The following is a 9,816-nucleotide window of genomic DNA, read 5'->3' on the forward strand; positions in this document are numbered from 1 at the left end:
TTTCTTAACATGGACCCTCCTCTGAATGTTATCACATTTGGGTTAGGATTCCAATATATGAATTCTGGGAGGACACAGCTATTGTGTCTAACCAAAAAATTCTTCTCTGTGCTGAAATGATACAACCCCTCTAACTCTCTCTAGAATTGCTTATTTCTCCTAAGTTTATTCTGAGTCACTAGTAGTCACTTTATTTTTTTTTTGACATTAAAAGTATGGTAGTACACATGCATTGATCAATTTCTATTCAATATGGAGTATGTATTTTTGTTCTAATAAAAATAATCAGTTTAATTGTTTTCTGAATAAAAACAATAAAAAGTGACTGATTATATTAAGTGACTGGTTATATTGATTTATTTATTGTTTGAAAGAGTGACTCAGAAATAAGCTAATTTTTCAAGAGGACAAATAAGGAAAAAATCATTAATAAATGCTAATATAAAAGTTTTACTTACTTTCAAAAATTTCAATCACAATGGTCGTGATCTACTGAGAAATTTTCCCTGGGAATGTTTATATTTTTTTAGGTTTCCATTTTTCAATCAATATCTGGACATGGGAAAATTCAGTAAAAATAAGTAATAGAGTTAATAGAATTATAAAAGTACACTTGCAAAGAATAATAGGTATGCTGTAATGTATAAGTTTTTCGGAAGTACTTTTCTAATACATTCATCTGTTTTGTGGGTATGTGTCTTTCCAGTATGACCCTTTATAAATAAAAAGAAAATTGTTAAGACTTGCCAAAAAATACTATTTACTAAAATTTTGGTACATCCTAGCACTTAAGAAGAAAAATACTTTTTATATCTATTTTAGATAATGTTGAATTTTGTTGCATTAGCTTCCAAATGTTCAGATTTTAAAAATTTTATCATTATAATGTGATTATTTGTAAGAGAATGTGTCCATTTTAATGAAATCAGTGGATATGATACACTAAAATAATGCTTCCAATGCTTTTTAAAAACCACACTTTTAAAAGTAACTATTTTTTCTTCAGCAGAGCTCTTTTGGAATATGTTTTTTTCCCCCAATACTCACAGAAGTGCTGCATGGAATGCAATATTTCACTTTAGAGATGAGAAAGAAACTTAAATTGTGAAGTGTTTGCATTATACTGCTACAAAATGACAGAACTGGAACTGCCTTCCATTTTGTTCATCCGTATATTCATCATTATAAGCACGGACTGAAATATGGAGCATGTGGTAAAAATGTTGGTCAGCATTATCTCTATGCATTTATGGTGTGCTAAGCAGTAAGTTGCCTCCTCCTATTCACTCCTTCATTTTATAGCAAACATAATCATCAAAAGGGCTGTTTCTCCCTGTGTATCAAGTTGTTGGACCTGATAGGACAATCTGGATATGGACAATCAATTATGTTGCTTCAGAAGATGAAGGGAGCCATCAGGGAACCAAAAGATGAGCAAGATTTAATATGATTCAGCACTTACGAAAGAAGAACAGCAAGAAAAAGCAAACTGGGTCCATATTGACATAATTGAGATAGGAATGTTATCTTCCTTGATTGTAGTTTGAAGAGATGTTTGCTTTCTGAGGTCCTTGAGAAACACATTCCTGGGCTGTAAAATTTGCAAGAGGCTTTGGAATGTTTTTACATCTCAAATGTGCAGAGAAAGGTTTATAGTGTCATGTTTTCTAAAATAAATGCTCTAAGACAAGGGAAGTCAGGGGCCTAGTGTCACGTTACTTGAGACTAAAACACTCAGGGTCACTCCAGGGGAACTGGACTGCCAAAATAACCACACAAATGACAGAGATAACTTTTTCTTTGGGGCCCTGTGAAGGCCCCTGTGAAGGCTCCTCTGACCCTAAGGGTCCACAGAAAGAGAGAGCAAGGGAGAGCATGATGAATTCATTCAAATGAGGCAAGGGGTCAGGTTTCAGGGGGTTGAGTCTAGCTTTGTGATGTCTGCTGTCTGCAGATTGATTGACATCTAGGAAGGCCACACCCAAAGGCAGATCAAGAGAAGAGGATACACAAAGTGTTTCCATAGAACATTCTATCCCAAACAGGGCAAAGGGGTAACATCACGAAGGAACAGGTGAGCACAGCTCAATCCATGAGGCAACACACCTATGTCTGAAGATGTGTCCTTAAATTTCTGGGACAGGGCAAAGTGTAAGTCACTAGGAGATTTAGTGATGGTCAAAACCTCTCCATTTAGGGAAGGAGAATGTGAATCATTCAGAGTGGCCTCCCACAGCCTAGAGTCAGATAGAGGAAGCCAGTCTTTAGGTTAGTGAAACTGAGGAAGCATTAAGGCTGTCCTGGTATCAGTGTAGTTCCTTTCAGGAAACCAGTGGACTATGTATTCCTATGCCTGGATTCTGGGTTCATCCATGCATTTCTATTCCTACTTCAAGCTTCAACTGTCCCTGTGTTTTTCTACTTGTGCTCTTGCTCCTCTGCCCTAATCCCCAAAACAAGCATATGTGAGTTCACATATCAGAAACAGGAAAGCTCACTCCCTAGTTTGAGTGAGCCATTGACCAGCCAACCCTCAGACAACTTACGGAGTCCTGCATCATAATGATTAACAACTATGGTTTTCAGTCCCAATTCTGCAATGTTTTGCTACATAGTAAAACCATTAAAATACCCATAAGGTATTGGTGAGAAGAATGCCATGGAAGGGATTATCCTGCTTATCATAGGCAGGGAGAAATAAGAGTAGCATATATGAAAGCATAGGATGGAGCAGGTCACAGGGCAGATAACTTTGGAAGCTAAGACTGGGTGTGTGAGTGTGAGTGCCATTAGATAGACAATATACAAAAGTCAACCACTGACGTTTTCTGTGTACTTACCTTGGTCACACTCTATGTTGAAATTTAGCATAGAAGAATTCACCCCTCATAGCACTAAAAAGTAAAATCTTTATGACCTGTTTGCCCCTGCCTCCCCCCCCCCCCGAAAAAGTACAAATCCAGAAAGTCTAAAAAGTCTAAATAATCAGTCCTTTAAATTCCATTTAGTAGATCTGAAATTAGAATTCAGTTCTAATCAGCTTTGAAGTTCGAACTCTTTCTGCTAATGCTATACACCAGACTTTACTAAGCTTTTTAGCAGAGAAGTCTTAAGAAAGGACTGCTGATTTTATCGTGAAATAATTTTACCACGTAAATGCTACGAGTATTGCATAGTTAAGGATTTATTATAACCCAGGGGTATAATGAGAATAAGACTCTCACATCTTGTAAAACTTGGGAGTTAAACTGCATGCCTAATGAACTCTGAGCTCCTGTGAACAGACTGAAATACGGAGCATGTGGGATGGCGGTGCCTGCGTGTACATAGTATTACAAGAAAGTCATGATCTCAAGAATGAATTAATTGCTGGCAAGCAGAAATAAAAAGAACAGAATTCTCAAGAATCTGTGCTCCTGCAATGCTGCAAAAGGCAAATGTTTGGCAATTCTGCCTTTTAGGAGTCATTTGGTAGTTTCTGGAGACATTTTTGTGACATAACCTGGTACTGGTGAGGAAGTGGTCTTATGGGTGTCTAGGGAAAAAAGGACAGTGGTACTGCCAAACATCTTTTAATGCACCAGACAATTCTCCATAAAAAAGGAACCCTCAGGCCAAATGTCAATAATTTTGAGTTTGAGAAATCCTTTCAGGGATATATAAATTACTATTGCTATTCTGTTTTAGAGATGAAGTCTTGAATCAGAGAACCTATATTATTGTCTAATACTGCATATGAAAAGGAGAGACTTCACTTACAACCATTGCTCTTCCTTACAGTTAATGCTGTTTCTATGGTCTTTGTTACTTGGTGACAATGTGGAATTTGACAGCATCAGACTGATAGATCCTCTGGGTCCCCTACCATAGGACATCTTTAAAATTCTGAGAGAGGACAAAGTAAAATTAACACTTGGTGGGAAGCAATCTAAGATTTTTCCTTTAGAGAGCTGTTTCAAACTGAGTAGCATGACCTATGATAGGTCATGAAATCAGTTTACACACAAGCAAAGATTTTTTTTCACAGAGAAATACACACACATATACACATTATACATAAAACTGAGTCATGATGTAAAATTGTTAGAGTCTGTAAACAAGTCTGGATGGTGCCTGGCAAAATGCCAGAGGGAGTGGTTTGTGAAGTAATGCCATCGAGCCATTAAGTGTGGAGATTCCTTATTGGTTGACTGCTGTATCTAGTTTATGTTAATGCCATTAAGTGTGGAGATTCCTTATTGGTTGACTGCTGTATCTAGTTTATGTTAATTAGATAAGCTGTGTGGAATGTATAAATACCGCTCTTATCCTACAATAAACGGCTCCCACTCCTGCTGTATCAATGTACACAAGTTGTTCGTCATCCCCCAGTTATTTTGCTGCAGCCGGACTGTGGCATAAAATTATATCTTACTGTGCAGTAGAGGGACAGCAGAGTTCCCCCTCTATCCTCTTTGAGTCATGGCTTATGGTGGAATTAACAGAAGTAAAGTACACAAATTTATTTAATACTATTTATATATGTGGCAGTGGAACCTACATATGGGAATGAAAACATAAAGAAGTAAGTAGAGTCAGCTACTTAAATACTGAATTGGACAAAGAATACTGAGCTGCATAAAAGTGATATGGCTAAGAGGCAAGGTCTTCTTAGACTTTGAGGTGGTTTAATAAGTCATATTTGTACAGAATTACTTCAAACTCAGTGTACCCCGTCCACCAGCTCTCTCCTTGATCCTTTTTTTTTTTTTTTGCAGTACAAGGGGTACAACCCAGGGCCTCGCCATTGCTACAAAAATCCTCTACCACTGAACTATGTCCCTGGCCCCTTTCACATTTTTGATGATACGAATGTTGCTTTTTATTTCTTTAACAGGAAGAACGTTTCTCTCATGGAAACTTTTATCTCCTGCTTTCAAGAAAAAGTAGAAAAGGTCAGAGTGATCTTTTGCAACTGGTGTTTTTCAAGTGCCTTTAACTTACATAGTAATAGGACAAAGTGGTATATTTTTAAATCTCTCAAGGTCATGATAAAAGTCACTATGTCATTTGAAAATGAATGTTAAGTGGACTGTAAAATAGTACTTAGTTTTTTTTTTTTTCGGCCATTGTCTTATTTGAGAAGAAACAAGAGAACATAAAGGGACTATGGTTCTAAGAAAATATTGAGAAGAAAATTTCTCAATAAATGCAATGGAGAAAACAAAACAACAAGAAGATTAAAATCCATGAATATTCTCTAGAATGAGACACTCTATGACAATCTAGGAGGAGGTGACTGGTGCTTTTGGGGAAATAGTACCCTTAGTCCATCCTGTACTTGGTTTACTAAGTAATCTTTTATATGAACAATCTGTATGCTCAGATATCTTCCTCCTAGGAAGGGGTGTCCTGCATCATGGACTCAGTCATTCCCATTACTAGGGACAGGTTTCATATTGCAAATTCAAATATATTGGAGTCCAGGATTTTATGTCTCTCTTTTCTGCAATTAGTTTGTGAAGGTCTGCTACTCAGCAACCCAGCATCTCTGGAGGAATGAGATCATGCCATCCTCAGTAGAAAAGACTCTTTCGGGTTCTGTATCACAAATATCAGCAGACTCTTCACTTAAGGTTAGATTTCTTTGTACACAGACCACTGAGGTAACTTGTCTGTTGGGTTGCCTGGACCCTCAGCTAAATGCTACTGAACTGACCATATGGTTCAATTTTGGATTGCTTCTTAGGAAGAAGATAACAAGACCAGGAAAAAACTGCTTTAATACAAATGTGTATTTCAGTATCTGATATCAACAGATGCTCCCAAATCAAGAAAGTACAGATGATGTTCAAACTGCTTCAAGTGTGTGTGTGTGTGTGTGTGTGTGTATGTGTGTGTGTATGTGTGTAAAAGGAGATGGCTTCCAGAAAAATAACATACTGAAATAACAAAAAAAAAAAAAAAAAAAAAAAACAAACCATGATATTTATTGAATGATTTGGGAAAATATAGCTTTACTTTTAAGTTGAATTATAGTATATACAAAACATATACATGTGAGGAGAAGAAGAATAAAATTAAATATTTCAAAACTTATGGATATGTAAGGATACTATGAGCTGATACATAGAAAATACTTAGAATCATGTTTGACACATCAAAGTTCATTATTCTTTCAATCTATATAATTTTGATAAAAAATTAATCATAGCCCCACACTCCTGTTATCTCAACTCATTGATTTATTTTACAGATTACCTTTAGGCATTCCAGACACAGCTACTTTCTTTCTATTAGTGGAGAAAAATGTGCAAATCAATAACTATAACTATATATATATATATATATATATATATATATATATATAATATTCAAAATATATAAAGTACTCCAAAACACCACCAAAAGAGAAAAAATAAGCCATTTAAAAAATGGGCCAATGAAATAAACCAGTATTTCTCAAAATTAAAAAAATACAATGAGTCAGCAAACATGAACAAAATCTTCAACATAGTTAGCTATCAGGAAAATGCAAATCAAACTATACTGAGATTTTTATCTAACTCCAGTTAGAATAGAAATCAAGATTATAAATAAGAATAAATGCTGGTGAGGATGTGGGTGAAAAGGTACACTTATTTACCAAAGATAGGACTGTAAATTTGTACAACTATTATGGAGATTAATATGGAGGTTCTTCAAAAGACTAGGGATGGAACTACCATATGACCTATGTATACCAGTCCTCAGTGTTTATCTAAAGAATGAGTCAGCTTACTATAGCAACACATGGCACAGCCTCGTTGTGGAATCAGCCTACTTACCTATCAATAGCTGTGTGAATAAAGTAAGTGTTTTATATATACACAATTGTTTTACTCAGTTTTTTTTTTCTGCTGTGATCAAATGACCTGATGAGAAGAATTTTAGAGGAGGAAAAGTTTATTTTGGCACTCCTGGTTTTAGAGATTATGGTCCATAGATGGCTGACTCCATTCCTCAGGGTCTCAGGTAAGGCAGAACATCACAGCAGAGGAATGCAATGGAGGACAGTGGCTCAGGACTTGACAATGAAGAAGCAAGGGGGAGTCCACTCACTAGTGACAAAATATATACCCCCAAGTCATACCCCCAATGACCTACCCCCTCCAGCCACACCCTACCTGCCTACAGTTACTGTCCAATTAATCCCTATCAGGAGATAAATGCACTAGTTAGGTTAACTTGAATAACCTAATCGTTCCACCTCTAAACTTCATTGCATTTCTCACATATGAGTTTTTCTAAATCAAAACAACAATGGAATTTTATGCAGACAAAAGGAAGAACAAAATTATGTGATTTGCAAGTAAATGGATGGAAATGGAGAATATGGTAAGTGAAATAAACCATATTCAGAAAGTCCAGGGATGATGTTTTGTCTCATATGAGGAACCTAGAGATAGAAAAGGGCAAATGAGTATATTCATAAGATTAGAATACAGACCAGTAGATATGAAGATAGGATCAGAGTGAAGAAGGAGAGGAGGAGAAGGGATAGAAATTAACAAAATTATAATATGTGCATATATATCACAAATATATCCCAATGAATCCCAATAGTTTATGTAATTGAAATACACCAATTAAAAATTTAGGAAAGCTATGTTGCTAGGAGCCACAAGCAAATAATATGATGCATGGCATCTTTGGTTGTAAAGTGATGCCAGCTAGCCACTGAGATGATATGATTATGTTAAGATTTACATTCATATGGAAATTGGACTCCTGCTGTTCACCTTGGCCTGCTACGGGACTCATGTTACGGGACTCCTGGAGAGTTCCCATTGGTTGGGGAAGGATAGTAGGAGGGAATTCCGGGGGAAGTGGGGGGGCGCCCCCCCCTTTCCAGCGCCCGCAGGTTCCGGTAGACGCGTGGGAGGACCGGGTTTGGCTTGCCTGCGCCTACGGAGTATTGGCGGCTTTTTCAAAAATAAAGTTTTGTTCCTGCTTGAGTGGCTCGTGATTCTGTGCCCAGCCAAGACTGCGGCACTATGTAAGGAAAAAAAATTAATAATGGACCTTAAAAATATTAGGTGATGTTATACTTCCCTTTTCATTCAGGATATATGACAAAACTCATTAAAGAAAGGAAAAGTACATCACATATAGCCATATTTTTCTCTGTTTCTTCATTATTCCTAATGAGGCAGAATTCTCTCATGTTCTTTTTGTGTAAGCCCCTTCTATCAGTTATTAAGAGTATGACAAATTCTTTAGTTTTCCATTGCTGGACTGATTCTTTACTCCAGTTACACCACCTACTTTTGAACCCATGGGTGAGTATAGGGATTCTTAGTCTTGGCAGAGGAGTGTCCATTCCCTGGTTGTTTATTTTTGGTGACTCTTTGGTAAATCATCATCATCATCATCATCATCATCATCATCCTTCTTGTGCTTCCATCTTTTATTATATTCAATTTCAGAAAATACCCATTTTGGGCCACCTTTTTTTGTTTGTGGAGACATTCATTGTGTTCTGCAATTACTGAGGCCCATCTGGTCCAACTTTTCTAGTTTCCTTTCTACATTTCTTCCTTGCATTATTTTCAGGGTCCATAGTTATGCTTAGAGTGAAAGTTCAGTGACAATTATGTCTACAACATTTCTGAGGATCAGAAATCATAAACTGAGTTTTGACTCTGGGTCTGCAAGTTTTACATTTGATTTTAAGAGAGACTGAAAAGCAATCATTTTCCAGGTTAAGTAATGCCCATTACTAGAAATAATAAGCAACAAACAATATTGAGAATGATTTCATTGAGATTCCGGATAATTCTGAATCCTTAAAACATTGTGCTACATATGCAAACTTAGTGAAAAATAGGCCTAAACCCCAAGTAATATCAATGAGATACTAAGTTGTCTTTCCTGAATTTTGCCACATAAGTTTTAGAGGTGCCTTGACTTTATCTCCTGTAGTAGTTTCAATTGATCTCTGTTGACCTTTCTGCACTTCATTCTCTCTCTAAGGAATGTCCCTTTCATTGTACTTACAGTCTTTTTGCAGTGTTCTTGAGTATAGTCCTCTTAGGCAAACCCTCTTGTGAGTGCTATATGTATGTGTTTCCAACAGTGATAGTTCCTTTCATATTTCTCACTAGAATTATTGCAATCCCTGCTGTCTCCATTCGCAATTTTTCGGCATGGCTATAGCTCATTTTATTAATTCACTCTAAAATATTAATAGACACATCTCATGAATCTTAGACAATGTTTAAAGTATAAAATATTCTTTTTATTGTTTCAGTTACAAAGGATCATTCATGTAATTACTTGGTATTTGTGACTAGATGGTGACCAAAATGTTTGGGCTTCAGCTTTCCTATTTACAGGTAAAGAAGTTTAACTAAGGGGCACATAATGTTATTCCAGTATCATGATTTAAATTGATGAAATGTGAATGTATATAATCAATTGTCATTTCCCCTTCACTGCTAAAATAACAATGATAATTCATACATCCCAAATATTGAATTATTAATGATTAAGAAAAAGCAGATTATGCTGCACCTTCCAAGGATTTATTAAATGTTCTCAGCTGGGATATATTGTGCGCTCAGCTGCTATTTTCATCTTCTAGGAATAAAAAAAATCACATGAGGAGAGGATTGAAGTTCAAAGAATTGAAGATGATCATATGGTTTTATTTTGCTTTCTACCCATCACAGCACTACATTTTGTGGTTAGTATATGTTTTTCCCACAGAAAGAACCTGTTGCAAAATGTATGCTTTATCTTATGACATCTGTACCCATAGTTTGATACCAATACATTAGAAGATGACACCTCCTT

This window comes from Spermophilus citellus, assembly GCF_964194105.1.
Source record: "Spermophilus citellus genome assembly, chromosome: 2".
Classification (NCBI taxonomy): Eukaryota; Metazoa; Chordata; class Mammalia; order Rodentia; family Sciuridae; genus Spermophilus; species Spermophilus citellus.